Source organism: Tachysurus vachellii, chromosome 1 (assembly GCF_030014155.1).
Source record: "Tachysurus vachellii isolate PV-2020 chromosome 1, HZAU_Pvac_v1, whole genome shotgun sequence".
In the NCBI taxonomy this organism is placed as follows: domain Eukaryota; kingdom Metazoa; phylum Chordata; class Actinopteri; order Siluriformes; family Bagridae; genus Tachysurus; species Tachysurus vachellii.
This window is the reverse complement of record NC_083460.1, coordinates 13,760,721-13,777,284: the sequence shown is the minus strand read 5'-3', so window position 1 is coordinate 13,777,284 and position 16,564 is coordinate 13,760,721.

Here is a 16,564-nt window from a genome sequence, read left to right as displayed (position 1 = left end):
AAAACACATTAACAAATCAGAAAACACAACGACATTTCAGACAACCCGGAAGCGGTTGGTATAGTTTGTGATTGGACAAGACACCTGTCACTCAAAGTATACATGAAGTTCAACAGTCTGCCACAGGGAAAAGTTGGAATGGATGGATGGAATGGATTACTGTGGATTAATTCTGTTATTTTCTTGAACGGAGAACTTTATTTAAACGGAGAACTTTACACATTACACATAAGATTCCATACCTGTATATCTTGAGTGACAGGTGTCTTTTCCAATGATCGGTAAGTTTCCATTCAAAAACGATACACTACCGTTTCTGGGTTGTCTGACTTGTCATTGTGTTTTCGAATTTGTTAATGTGTTTTCTCATTTGTTAATTTGGTTTGGGTTTTGTTAATTTGGTTTGGGTTTTGTTAATTTGGTTTGGGTTTTGTTAATTTGGTTTGGGTTTTGTTAATTTGGTTTGGGTTTTGTTAATGTGTTTTCGGTTTTGTTAATGTGTCTTCGGTTTTGTTAATTTGTTTTGCACTTCCCGGCCACTGTAGATTCCAGATGTGGTCAAGCTATAATTTTTTGACTAAAACTAGACTAAAATTAAAAGACTTTTAGTCGACTAAAACTTGACTAAGATACCTTGAGTTTTCTTTTGACTAAAACTAGACTAAAATGACGAGACTTTTAGTCGACTAAAACTTGACTAACAAAAAAAGATATGTGAATGACTAAATATGACTAAAACTAACAAGGACATTTGGCACAAGACTAAGACTAAATTAAAAATAGATGACGAAATTAACACTAGGTGCAGAGAGGATTGTGTAGGATTGTGTAATTGTACAGCTGAGAGCTTTTCACACTGTCAGGAAGAGAACTGCAGGATGATTATATGTTTGCCTCCAAACCGGTTAATGAAAGTGGAGGCAGCGTCTCCCGCCCCACAGCCTCGGCCTCTGGACTGGCCGTGACCTCTGCAGCAAAACCCGGCTGTGATTCAGCAGCTCGCAGCTCCACAAAAATAATTAGATGTGAAGTATGCGAACTCCAACTAGCAGCGAGAGAGAGAGAGAGAGAGAGAGAGAGAGAGAGAGAGAGAGAGAGAGAGAGAGAGAGAGAGAGCATAAGAGAGAGACAGAGAGAGAAAGTGAGAGAGAGAGAGTGCATAAAAGATGCAGAGAGACAGAGAGAAAAAGCAAGAGAGAGGGAGAGAGTGAGAGAAAGTGAAACAGAGTGCATAAAAGAGGCCGAGAGACAGAAAGAGAGAGCGAGAGAGACAGAAAGAGAGCAGAAGCAAATAAGAGACAAGAAAAGACAGAGAAAGAGGGCAAAAGACTGAGGGAGAGCGGAACAGAAAGAGAGACAGAGAAAGAGGAAAAGAGACAGAGACACACAGAGAGAGAGACGCTCAGGATGATCACACACTATGAAAAGAAGAGAGTGAATTACACAGAATTCCCACTGTGTCTTATGAGAATTCTCTTTATTTATTTATTTATTAATTTATTTAATTATTTATTTGACTAAACTTATTAAAACACCCTGTGGGCTGGTGTTTATGTAAAAATAATAACTTTTATTAATAAATTTCAAAGTCTAAAGTAAACCTTTCTCCATATGCAAATTATTTATGGTTTGAAACATTTATTCATTGTACTTTTTTTGTGACTTAATATTATTATTTATTTATTTATTTATTTATTTATTTTAAACAATTTATTAAAATACCTCATGGTGTAAAAATGCAAAAAAAATTGACTTATTTACAACGAGATCCAAAGTTACAACAAATGAACTGACTTTTACTTTAAAAAATCCAGTCATTTATTAATAATGAGTTTGAAGGATTTTGATGCTTTTCTTTTGCACGTTATTGTTTATTTCTTTATAGATTTTTTAAATGAACTCCTGTTTATTTCTGATTGCAACTTGTAGACAATTGTAGATGTTTAATGTATAATTGAATTTATTTATTTATTTATTTATTTATTTATTTATTTATTTATTATTTTATTATGACAACTCAGGTGGCAGAAATTCAGTGGACCATTTTTAGGATTTTAATTTGAATATAATTATTATTATTTTTTTTAATTTAGAATGATTTAATCCTCATAAACTGATAAATTCATATCCGATTTTATTATTTATATATAGATCTATTTATCATTTAGGTTCATTTGTCAGTACATGCCTCATGATGAGGTGTCTGATGTTTTTTTGTGATTTTATGGCACAGGAAAATCCCCCTCCATGTTAAAGAGTTGAAAGATGCTTCTGCGTGAAGGCCGCTGCTTCCTGTGCGTTCCTCGTGGCAGGAAGTCTGCGTGTTATGATCTTATCTGATGTTTTGTCACGGTGAATAAGCGAGAACAGAAAACAGACACATCCACGTGAAACCCTGGAGACGGGAAGCGTTTAAATACCGTAACTCCATCGCATTGCTGACGCTGTAGGGCTTTAGAGCTTTGTGACAAGCTCCTGAGTGACACCCCAACAAATCTGCGTAATAAACAATAAAACCTTCCTGTAACACAACTCACTACTCGTCTCTCAGGATGGTTTTTATGGTGGATTAGTAGAACGCAACGTGCTCCTGCCTAAAACTGCATGAAAGAATGTGTAAATAGAAGACATTATTAATAATGTGTAAATATAAGAGAAAAAAGGCAGAAATAGATTTGATTTAAAAACGGCTTAAATATATTAGATGATAAAATATGAAAAAGTATGATATGAAAAAAAAATGCATAAATGTATTAAAGGAATAAAAATAATTAAAATATATTTAAAAAGGTAAATATAAGAGTTGGAAAAATATATAACATTTATTAAACGAAAAATGCTCTTATAAAAATATATAAGATAAAAAATGTGTAAAAGATTACAAATGAGTAAATATAAGAGCTAGATGAAGAAAATGGTATAAAATAGCTACCAGTTGAAGTGGTTACTGAGTCTTGGAGGTGTGGCTTAATGTCAGAAGGCGGAGTACTGTACTTACTGTACTTACTAGCAACATTAGCTAGTAAAAGTTACAATTAAAACGATAAACTTGTTTTGTTTTAATGATTGATGTGGCAGTCTGAATACTTCTAGAGATGTTTAATGTTTATTCTTTGTGGTTAGCCTCATTCTTTGCTGTAAAGCCATCATTATTCCTGAACTTTCACAGCATTTCTTTTGGAAACGTTTCCTAAGAAAAAGGAAAAATGTTCCTTGTTTAAAAAAAAAAAAAAGGAAAGAAAGTACAAGCTGAAGGACTTTCAAGGAGTCAAGTGGACCTGACTTTTTGGGAGCTAGGTCTGTTTTCTTCAGAAATACGTCACTAATAGCTTTTCACCACAGAGCTAGGACTGGATGAGGACATTCTGGACAGAGCTCAGACGTTGTGGGTGTTTCAAGTGTCAGTAAATTGCAGGAGGTCACAAGGGGCTTTTCAACAGGGAGGACGATTCAGCGGTAGAGGTAGACGCACACGGACGTGATTCAGCACCAATCGCCACTGCGATGCTTTTTTGCAGGAGAGGTCATTAATTCCAGGTCACAGCACAGTGAGTCGATGGCTTTTACATCGAGTCAGTTAGCTACTTCATTTTTGGTGTCGGTTTCTGAGTCGAAGTCATTTTGTCAAGTATTTTCTGAGGGACTTTTCCTTCCCGCTTCGCATGGAAATGCCTTTTATTTCATTAAGTCATAAAAAGTGTGTTGTTGGTGAATTGTTGGTGAAATACAATACGTTGATGACATTAAAACAACTAGATGGAGTGTTTTATTACTGATCATAGCATTTAAAAAATGTTTAATGCGAGCGGGCCTAGCATTTACCCTATACTGATATAATAAGAGTTCTTTATTGGTTCTTGATGTTTCTTCCTTTATAGAAAGATTGGATACAGTCGAGTCAGGCTCTAAAGTGAGCTTATGTAACTAAACCACTGGAGAATTTTAAATCGTCAAGGTTTGGAAACTCAGTGAGGCTCACAAATGCTTTCTGTGGCTCTGATATATTTAGAAAACCTAAAATATTCCTGCTTTGACAGTTTTTAACTTAACAAGAAAATACAATTGTCAAATCTCAGGATTGTAGTTTGCTTTTTTACGTCACCTTCCAAACTATCTGCCATGCCTTTAAAGCACATAGTCAACTGAACTCCCTTCTCGTCCCCTCCTGAATGTCTCCAAGCTCCTCGATGAGTCACGCCGAACGAACCCTCGCCCAGACGGACACTGATTCACGCCGACTGAACCCGGTGACACATTGTCAAGCTGGATGCCTGGCGACTACCCATCATCCCCCGGGAGAGCTGGGAGCGTGCGGTCATGGCCGATGGGAGCCGGAGTTTTTAGAACACAAAAGGTAGGCACTGACAGATATAGAGCTAACAGCTGGGCCTGTTAGGGTGGATGGAGAGCGAGCAGAGCTTCCTGCTGTCTCCTCTTGGCATCCTACATCCTGCACACAGGAGCCTGAGGAATGCGAGGACACATCTGCTTCCTGTCACCTTCCACGCCGTATACTACGTGAAAAGGTATCAGGATGAGCCTGAATAAAAGCCGTCGAATGTGGGTTTATTACATATCACCGTCTCAGATCCTGTCCTGTCCTGACGCTTATTTGAATAAGAAATACGACGTAACATAAAATATTTATTGTCTGGGTTTTGTCATAAAGACCTTCATTCTTCAGAGATGAAAGTAAAAACACACACATTACTACATGTATGCACAAAAGAGGAGCATTGTGCAAGGAAAAAATGGGCTCCAACGTCCTTTAGCCAGACCTTTGATCACGACAGATATCATCGATGGGAAAGCAGCGAGCTTTTAGCCACCAACAAGCGTCTGTTTCATGTCAGAGGAAACCGAGGTTAATGGTGCAGGAGTGACAAGGTCTGGAGATCATCCAGATCTCATGTGGGAACCAAATGAAATAAATAGAAATCAAACACTTTGTATGTTTAAATAATAACAAAGGGAGATATTCTCACCTTGGGAGAGGTTTTGTGTCACCCAGAGTGGAGTGAAGAATAAATGATAGCACCCTGGGATTCTTTTTATTCGACTCATTAGCCCATGCTATTATTAGGCCGCCATTAACGTCTGCTCGTGTCGTGTGTTACAGCTTTGATGTAATGTGAACCCTAGTAACATATGACTTATTAATTTTGCATCAACGTTCACAGTTACAAGAATATCGCCTCAACCAGGTATCTCCGAGAGGTGAGGATTGATATTCATGACCAGTGCTGGGCAATAACGCGTTACTAGTAACGTTACTGTAACACAGTTATTTTGATAGTAACTAATACTCATTACTTTTTAAATAGAGTAACTCCGTTACCGTTACCATATGGTGCGTTTGTCTGTTACTTTTTTAAATTAATTCATTTTTGCTGAAGTGTAGCCTACAGCCTAAACCTGTTTACAGCAGCAATGCATTGTAGGATTGGTGGATGCCAACCACTGTAAACACAAAGACGCCACACTGTGGGCGAGTCAAGGCAAGAGCAAGAGCAAGAGTTTCTCAAAGTGGAAATATGCTCATTATTTCTTTAAAAAAGTAACTAAAAAGTTGCTTTTAACAGTAACCCCTTTTTGGTGTAAGTAATCAACAAAGTAATTGAGTTACTTTTTGAATGAAGTAACTAGTAACTGTAACTAGTTACTATTTCTTAGTAACTAGCACAACAATGTTCATGACACACTTAGCGTGCTTTATTTAAAGGAATTTGCTTTGCTAATGCATTCTAGCATCTACAACCTGTGGTACTGTTACCTACCTATCTAAAATGAAATGTTTAAAATACGTTATTATTATTATGTTGTGTGTGATTTTTTATATCAATACTTATTTATTTTGTGCTTCACCAAAGACATAAACAACGTGCAGATGACAGACATCAGAAATTCCTCCATGTTCAAACAAACGTATCTTCAAGTGTGCAAATTTTTTGCTTACAGTATATATATATATATATATATATATATATATATATATATATATATATATATATATATATATATACGGTTATTGCTACTAGTGTCATGGTAGATAGCTACATGCTGCGGTAAAAGAGGAGAAAAAATCTAGCTTTTGAAGGTCAATTTGTTCCCCTGAATTACATCAGTAGCTTTCATGATTTTATTTCCTACACCTGCTATTAAATATTATTATATTGTACATATAGCACAATATAATAATATTTATTATATAATAAATAACACTGCCATTATTCAAGGTCAAGGTGCTATCATACTTTTCGATGTGGAACTTGATTGGATCAGTAATTGTAGGGTTGCCAGGTATAAAAAAGAAACATAAAAAAAAAACAAGGTCACTGTGATGCTCACATTTCCTGATATACAGAAAAGATCACCCCATAATAATCCCATCTTCGTCTTCACAATGTGTAGAACAGTGATGGTTGTGTACATCCTACACACTGTCCACCATTTAAATTTATACAAAAATGTTTGATGCCCCTTTGCCCAGCATGGGGAAGAGTGAATCTTACCTCACCAGGCGTCCATTAACTCTTGTTGTAGTTCTCATTTTTGACCACTAGGTGCAATAATAACTCTACAGTTATATGCTAAATGGGATACAAATGCAAGTAAGATCAGTGGCTTAAATCTGTCTGTTTATATCTTTAGTGACATTTAATCGCCCGTTTTATATCTTAAATGACCCCTGATGCCTTTTTTTTTTTAAATATAACCCATCCATATGACAAAATAAAGACGACTTCTTCAAATTTTGTTACATGGTGCTTTGGACGTTTAGACAGTACACTGGAATCGTTCGTTCATTCATTCATTCATTCATTTTCTACCACTTATCCGAACTATCTCGGGTCACAGGGAGCCATGGGGCGTCATGGGGCATCAAGGCAGGATACACCCTCGACAGAGTGCCAACCCATCGCAGGTCACACACACTCTCTCATTCACTCACGCAATCACACACTACAGACAATTTTTCCAGAGATGCCAATCAACCTACCATGCATGACTTTGGACCGGGGGAGGAAACCGGAGTACCCGGAGGCCCGAGGCACGGGGAGAACATGCAAACTCCACACACACAAGGCGGAGGCGGGAATCGAACACTCAAACCCTGGATGTGTGTGACGAACGTGCGAACCACTAAGCCACCGTGCTCCCCTACACTGGAATCTTATTTATTTTAATTGAAGTGTTTTATATAAAGGTTAGGCAAAGGTCTGAAATAAAACTAGAGCGAAAGTAAAGCTCTGGAATAAAGACACAAGTGAGAACAACATCGTGACAACAAAATATGACTGCTCTGTAAAAAAAACAAAAAACAAAAAAAAAAAACGCCACCAAAACGCCACGTCTGCAGTGTAAACAGATCAATAATCCGATCATGTCTGATTCGTGAAGCTAGCAGTAAAGAGCGAACTGTCTATGGAAGGAGCCGAGAAATCTCCTTCTGCGTAATCATTGCCTGTGTAAAATGTAAAATAAAACCAGTTATGAGCTGTTGCCATGGAAACGATAATGTATTATTAGAGCGAGCGCATAATAAATAATAAACAGTAACCTGTAATCTTTAACTTCAACCTTAAACCTTCAACTTTTATACTGCAGTTTTAAAATAAAAGGAACACAAACGGTGCATTTGTGAAAGAAAGCTTCACCACAGAACCTACAGACAAGCTGCACTTCCTGTACCTGTGTGTGACCTCTGACCTTTAGAAAAGAAGCAATTATACTCTACAGCTACAGAGAAGACCTTTATAACGGTGTCTGTGTGTGTGTGTGTGTGTGTGTGTGTGTGTGTGTGTATGTCTTGCCATTGTCCTTCATCAGCTCAGTGTGAGATGAAGTCCATCTCACAGCCACTTAACACACTCACACACACACACCTGGGTCTGTTGGCACCTTGTACACATCTCAGGGTGAACACACCGTGTGTGTGTGGGGTGGGGTGGGGGTGGGGGGTGGGGGGTGTCAGTGATGGAGCTGATCATCATGGACGCTCCATGCCGCACGGCTTAAAACAACGTTTTAAATGATTTTACAGCCCTGGTTTACGTGATGCATGTCTGACGCTTTGCCGAGTTCCGCTTCAATCCCTCAGGAAGGAGAAGGGAAAAAAGAGCGAAAGAAAAATAGCAAGACGTCAGTCAGTAGGGAGCTTACAGACGCACAGAGATGGAAATTAATAAAATACTAAACGGCTAGGGAGAAGACAGAATAATGAAGCAATTGATAAATCCAACACTGTTCTGTTTTTTTAGGCTCATTTCAGGGAAATTGTCTTTGTATTATTTATCAAATAGCTTATCGTTTTTTAATTGCTTCTTTATGGCATCATTTATCAAATCATTACTGTCTCCAGTAATGGCTTCATCAAATGATTCTTGCATGTTAACTTTAAATAACCACTATCAATACAGAGAGTATAATAATAATAATAATAATAATAATAATAATAATAAGAAGAAGAAGAAGAAGAAGAAGAAGAAGAATACAAATGAAGTTGTATGTAAAATTTGGGCCTGTTGGTCAGGTTATATTTTCTTTATTATCATTATTTATGTCTTTATATATTTTTAAGTGCTACAGCACAGCAAACAAACAAACAAACAAACAAACAAACAAAAAGTTTAATTGGTGAATTTGCATAAGTTTTGGCACACTGCAAATTAAGGAATTCATCAGCATACAGATATTTTTATTTATTATATATATATATATATATATATATATATATATATATATATATATATATATATATATATATATATATATATATGTGTATATATATAATTATTATTATTTCATGCACTTGATACACTTTCTTTGATACAATTTCATTGTCCAAGACCACAAACTCTTGCATGTTGATGTCACAGCAGCGTCGCTCGAATACAGTCCTCTAAAAGCCTATTTTTGTCTATTGCCCCGCAAATTTGCTGTAATCTGTGTCACATGTTTAATGAGCTCATATCATATGAGTGGGTTTTCTCTTTGACTCACTGAGAGAATTTCTAACGTGGGTTTGGTCAAAAATGGCCGTCGGACCCTAGACTCCTTTACACAGAGGGAGGGAGAGAGGTCCTGCACAACACTGTCCCCATGTGGAAGAGCAGCAGATCACACACACATGCACACACACCAATGGGAAATCAGCAACTGAACTGAATTAATTTATTTATTTATATATTTTTTATTTATACCCAACTGAGCAATTGGCGGCGATCGGCATATTGACCCTCATCACATAAAATACAGATGTGTGTAATCAGCAGCAATCTTAGTAAAGTGCTGGGCGTGGTTCAATAAAAACATATAAATAAATAATTTGTTTTATTTTTAGAACATCGCTTGTATATTAAAGAGCAGCAGAACGAGAAAATAAAAAATACGAAAATCTGGAAAATGAAGACAAAATTTGTAACAAGGAAAAGTCTGAAAATAAAAATATTAAAAATATCAATGCGTTAAATGTATAAGTAATTGAGGATAAAATATCAATAAGTTTATGGGTTAAACAGACATGTGCAGTTTTAAAACAACAATAATAACAATAATATTAATGATTAATGGATTATCAATCCCACCCACTTACACATGAATCTCGCCCACTTCCCAATTCTCCTTTGATTATTTTCATATTTGTTTTCGCTTACTGTTTGACACACGAGAAAAACACACCGTTTTCATCTTATAATACATGACATGGTATCAAACCTAACCCTGACTATATATATATATATATATATATATATATATATATATATATATATATATATATATATATATATACTATATATGTGTGTGTGTGTGTGTGTGTGTGTGTGTGTGTGTCTTTTTCTTCTTCTTCTTCTTCTTCTTCTTCTTCTTCTTCTTCTTCTTCTACTTTTGGCTTTTCCAGTTAGGAGTCGCCACAGTGAATCATCTGTTTCCAGCTAACTCTATCCTCGACATCCTCTACTCTCGCACCAATTAACTTCATGTCCTCATTTAACACATCCATATATCTCTTCTTTGGCCTTCTTCTTGATCTCTTAACTGGCAGCTCCATCTCCAACATCCTTCTACCAATATAACCATCTCCCTCTTCTTACGCTCAATCTGGATTTCACATCCAATCTCTCACATCTAATGTAGTTCAGAGTGCAGGGTGGATGATTAATTCAGCTGGATGATTAACTCATGAACGAGTGCTTGTCTCCGTCTGACACATCTAACGTGTGAAATGGATTGTTTGAATGCAGTCAGATTTTTTTTTTTTTCAAAAGCTAGCCATTATCAACAGGTTATTCCTCTGAGTGCGTCAGAGGAAACACATTCATTCCTGAGACATGTTCATTTAACAGCCTGATTCTCGGCATCAGCACTGCTTTATTAGAAAGCTAACAGCTATAATCCTCACGCTAAGCGCTAAATGTGGAGCCGATGCCTGGTTTACGCAAAAATCACGTCGATTTGATATAATGTGAGTCTGAAATGTTACAAGGGAAAATAAAACCACACAAAGAACCCATGTAACATGAACGTAGGGAAAAAGGAATCATTTAAAAATAAATGAATGTAAACGAATCATATGGGAAGATTCTACTTCAAAATGAATGAATCAACTGGAAATAAATCAATCAGTTGGAAATAAAATCACATTAAGATGCATGATTCGTGAAAATCAAGTCCCAAGTGAAAATAAATAAAAAAAAGATAGTAAAAATGATTTGTAAAAATAACAATATAATAATGTGTAAAATAACATGGAGTGAAAAAAAAAATGCAGGAAAAGCAAAACATGGAAATAATTGCATGTAAAAATGAATTATCACATAACAATATAATGAATACAAGAGAAAAATCGCAAAGGAAAAGAAATTAATCATTTGGAAAAAATGCATGAAAAATAAATCCTGTTTAAAAAAAAACAATCACATAAGAAAGTAAACGAATCATATGAAACTATTCCCATGATAAGAACTGAATCATATGTAAAAAATAATTGAGTCATTTTAATAAAATACCATGCTAAAACCAATTAATAATGTAAAAAAAAAAACAAGCGAAAGTAAACGAGTCATATAAAACAAATCACATGATCATAAACACCACAACGAGCAGCCAATCACGTAACAGATCTGAAGTTCATTATGCAACCAAACTTTGGTGGAAAAGAACATGAAAGAGAGAACGAAGAGGAAGAGAGAAAGAAAAGAGAGAGAACATTATCAAAGGCTGTTTAATTTAATGGCGCCCCGGAGCTGCCTCGCTAACGTGCGTGACTCTACTCAACCTACGTGCCCACCTGAGAGTCTCCGGCAAAATCTAATAACTCATTCAGACACAATATGTTAATTGACTTTTTTTTGCAGCTGGCAGACTTAATTAAGCTTCTGCTACACCGGACAGAGAAAGAGAGAGAGAGAGAGAGAGAAAGAGAGAGAAGGAGCGAGTCGTTACAATCTGCCTCGGTGCCTCAGAGAGACGAGAGCAGAGCAATGAGCACATTTTCACCTCCGCCTCTGCAGAATGGCGAGCACTAATAATCATCACAGCATATGTATTACACTTATCATGGATGCCCAGACCTCACATGACGCTGTGCTGGAGGTAAATATTTCTCTTCAGCAGATAATTAGAAAATAATTCCTGGAGATTTCTTTGCAATTTCAAGTTGGAAATGATTCGATTAGGAGAAAATAATGCCACTCCTGTAAAGAATGCAAAAAAAGAGAAAAAGAATGAGGGATAAAAAAGTCTGTGTTGTGCTGAGATTAAAAAAAAAAAATCAACGTGATGAAGCGACATTTTTGGAAACAATGTCATATGGAATTTGATTTTTTTCTCACTTATGTTACAACAGCTACAAACATCATCGCCGCCCCTCCGACAAAACAAACAACAAACAAATAAACACACTCTAGCCTATTGTGCTAGCAAAAAAATGCAACGTCACGAAGTTACGGATTCACCTTTAAGTCTTGCAAAGCGCTTACACTTGAGACATCTGTAAACGTCCAAATAAGTAAACATCACTGTAATGAAGTGTGTCCATGTTTTTATTTGTTTTTGGGTGTATTTGTATAAATGCTAATATGAACACTAATCTAATTTGTCCGGTGTACTCCAATGTAATGAAAGGTAACTGTAAACGGATGCAAAGTACAACCTAGTAGCCGAGTGGCCAAGGTGTTGGACTATCGATTGGAAGGTTGTGAGTTCAAATCCCAGGTCACTGAATCTGCCACTGCTGGGCCCCTGAGCAAGGCCCTTAACCTTCAGTTGTATAAAATGAGATAAAAATGTAAGTCACTCTGGATCTGGGCATCTGCCAAATGTTGTACATGTAAATTATTGCAATTGTTGTTTAAGAAGAAAGAAAACACTACAGGATGTGCATTTATGGGAAAAAAAAATAACTTTAGGGGGAGAGTGTGTGTGTGCCCTGTGATGGGTTGGCACTCCGTCCAGGGTGTATCCTGCCTCGATGCCCGATGACACCTGAGATAGGCACAGGCTCCCCGTGACCCGAGATAGTTTGGATGAGCGGTAGAAAATGAATGAATGAATGAAATAACTTTAGGTATCTGTAACCACCTGTACAACCGTATTAGCACTGATTATTTTCCTATCACTGCACAACACACGATGTGTTTCACTATTAATATACGTCGCAAATGACACATTCATCTTATCAGCTCCAGATCTTGCAGAGGACCTCAGGGATGATCTGTCCTTTCTTTCTTCGGAATCGTGCACTTCGTGGTCCTGCCTGTCTCAGTTGGAACCCTGGGCTTGTGATCCATCTCATCTCCAAAGTTTGCCAAGTTTATATCAGTGGATGTTGCACACACGCTGCTTCAACTTCTTCTGGCAATAAAGTCATCAGCGCTAATGTGTCTGATGCAATGACTTATGTTAATGGGTTCTTTTCTAATTAAGTACAAGTCTATACTCATTAAACTCTAAATGGATGCGACACTACGAAAAGAGAGAGGAAAAGTTAACGTCATGGCGTTGCTACGCTAGTTGTGAATCCGCGCGGGAACGCAGAGAGACGCTGGGATGCTCGGCTGTCAGCGGAGAAAATCAAGGTCATCGTCTTGTAAAATTGTTTTGGCAATGAAGTGAATCATAACAGCGCTGGGCTTTCACACGGCACTCGCCGACACCGGCAGGCTGATTTAGTTGAAAAAATGAGTGCAAGTCCACAGCAGGCGACGTGTTCATGGAAGGGGAGGAAGAGGAGGAGGAGGAGGGAATGGTGGGGGGCTGTGATTGGAGGTGACGCCTGAGCACCGAGGGTGCTCTGATTTTTATGCTGATGCGATTCGCTTTCCTTGGGCTGTTTGTGTACAGTATGGCGCTGAGTGACACTTATCTGGAGCGGCCCAAACAGAACACAAGAGTCTCTCCACAAAAATAATTGCATCTCATCATTACTGCACCTGCACCCGCTCGGTTACAAGAGCCCGAGTCCACCATCAAACACCTTTTCTCAAAAACAAATAGTATAAAATTTTATGTTTTTAAGCCAGAAAGCAGTCAGGATGACATCAGTGATGAACGACGGTGTCGGGATCCCATCTAGTGCACCTGAGGGTTATCTTTCTGAGGAATCTTAAAGGATTTAAAGCAGAACCCTGTTAGGAAAGCTAAAAACTTTCACCTGACCTTAACACACTGTGTACCACTCAAGTTACTTGTCAAGTAACCTTATCTAAAAGGAAATAGCTCTTTAAGCAGGACTCGACATAGAACCTTTAAAAGTTGCCACAGAAGGAAAAACGGAAGACCCCTAATACTTGTCAGGAACCTTTGAAGAACATTCAGGCTAAACTTCAGTGAAACCTTCTGGGAACCATTAAGTACTCAAAGTAGGAACCTTGAAGAACCTTTTTTTTTTGCTAAGACGTTATATTGTTAAGGATCTTAGCATCACATAGGGTTTTATTTTTTTGGGAAAATAAGAACCTTTAACCATTTGAAGAAGCATTGAGGAATCTTTATGTTCTAAGAGAATATACTGTAGGTTAAGGCTAATTACCTTGATGAAAGGGATCTCCTCTGTTGTGTGATTTTATGTAGAACCTTTAAGTGTTCTTCAGTATGATGCTCTGAAGGAAACCTTAAAGAACCTACTTAAGCTATTTAAGTCAAAACCTTTCAAAAACCTAAGAACTCTGAACTATTCAAAGATCCCTTGAGAAACACTTGATCGAATGGTTAGGAAATTGATTATCAGATAACTCATAACGGTTAAAGCTTCTTTGGTTTTCTGTGCAAGGAAACAGCTAAAGGTTCTATGTACACCAGCACAGCAGAGGGATTTTCTTTCAGGCATGATTTCAAGTCAAAAGTAAAAATTCTTAAATGGCTTCAACATTCATTCATTCATTCATTTTCTGCCGCTCATCCGAACTACCTTGGGTCACGGGGAGCCTGTGCCTATCTCAGGCGTCATTGTGCATCAAGGCAGGATACACCCTGGACGGAGTGCCAACCCATCGCAGGGCACAAACACTCTCATTTGGCTTCAACATACAGTGTTTAAATTCAGGTTCCTCAAAGACGCACAAGGATACTATGTCATCAGCGCTAAAAATGTAATCACTTTTCTGTAGGAATTTGCCCATTGTTTGTATGTTCCACCATGTTTTATTTAAAAGTAAATAGGAAAAGAAAAATGCAGTCATTATTTTCTATTCCTGAATGTTTTCGGTTTTAAAGTCTAGATCCCACGGTGTACATGTTGTTGAAGAAACCTGGTCTGGACGCTTCTATTCAAGAACCTCAGAGATGGAAACTTCACGCAGGTCATTTTAATAATCGTCGAAAATCCACTTAAACACTGAATACGCAGAACTTTTCTTGTGTTAATACTGATAAATATTCTTGTGTCATCATAGGGACAAACTGATTAACCCTAAAGAGAGCTACAGTATAAAAGGAACCTTGTTTTTTTAAATGTGTATTAGAGTAGATTCAGATTATAAACCAGGAGTAAACAAAAAGCAGAGAGACACGAAAAACCAATGCGAAGCTATTACAATCATGCACCTACACCAACCACAACAGCGCTCGTTCATCTGTAAATAGCCGCTAAAATTACATTCGTTTTCCAGTTGTGCAAAGAAGAACGGAGAAAGATGGCGTCCATACTGCAGCAGCAGGTCTGTCCAGTTGCTCTCTGCTCGTAGCCTGGACGCTAAAGGGTGATAGAGCTTAATGAGCTGTCTCCCCTTACCCAGCTTAAAACCTCCAGGCCTGTACGTAAATAGACTAAACGAAACCAGGTCTCTTTTCACCCCATTTCTCTCCTCTTTTTTTTTCACCTCGCGCTGTCCGAAAGGCCTCGGTCCTCAATCCTCGCAGTCAATTTATCGCTGCAGTGATTGAGATTTGCAAGCGCCAGGAGAAGTGAATGAAGGCCGGATTGGTGTTAAGACCTCTGCTGTCCAGGAGGAGTCTTTCTATTCTGTGTCCAAGGCTAAGGCAGAGCTAATCTGCAGACAGATAATGGACACACGTCCCGCTTTGTGCTCTAGATGCACTCCCTTCGTGCGGTGCATTGACACGTGGAAATGCATTTTATTTATTCTATAGTGCATTGTGTGTGTATAAAAAAAAAGAAGGAAATAGTCTTTGTAACTTGAACATGTCGATCAGCCAAATGCTTCCTGAGGTGGCACGTCACCGCTTCAAGAACATCAAGAATGTTAAAAATCAGACAGTGAGAGACATTTCTTAATATTTGTCTTATAACCAGATGTTGCTTAAAAAGACGCAAACTTACCATCATTAATAGTCACCAGTTAAGTTAAATGAAGTTATATGTTTGAAATGCTGTCATGGTTACGAGGGAGATTCCCTCGCTTTGACTGAGAATTAAAAAAGCTAACAGGAATATGTTTTTTTTTTAAAGTTCTGAACGGATTATTTTCCTACAACAGCACGTGTTAAGAAATCCAATAATCCATTATAACGTTGTTGAACTTCCACACAAAAAAAGGTGTATTTTCTATTTGCCATCGCTTACTTTATAGCAGCTGCCCTAAACAGTCGTTCCTTCCCAAGCCTCATGCTTGTATCCTCTCGTACTGACACAGGAGACTCTTTTCATAAACATCTTACTTATTTGATAGCGTTCCTGGATGAGCTGTTGCTATAGAAATGATCAGACATTACTTAATAAGGAGCTAATAACATCTAAACCAGTGAGCTGTACTTTTAGATAATTCTGACCAATCAGATTCCAGAACTCTCATTTGTGGAACTCTTTCCGCTATGACTTTAGGTATATAAAGCATCATGTCCACCATACGATGCTGTCCGATGTCGATGTCGATCGTTTTCCTCTTTAAGCAGCATTTATGGCTATAATGCAGTGTTTTAAATAAATAAATAAATAAATAAATAAATAAATATATAAATAAGGCTCCAGAGCAAATGAGCCCTGGCTCTCAGTTGAGTAAGATAGCACAGCGGCTCATTTTTCACTTTCCTGCACCGTTGAGTTTTTCTCATTTGTGTTAATGCATACAGTAGATTATTATGTGAGATATAGATCTTAATAGTG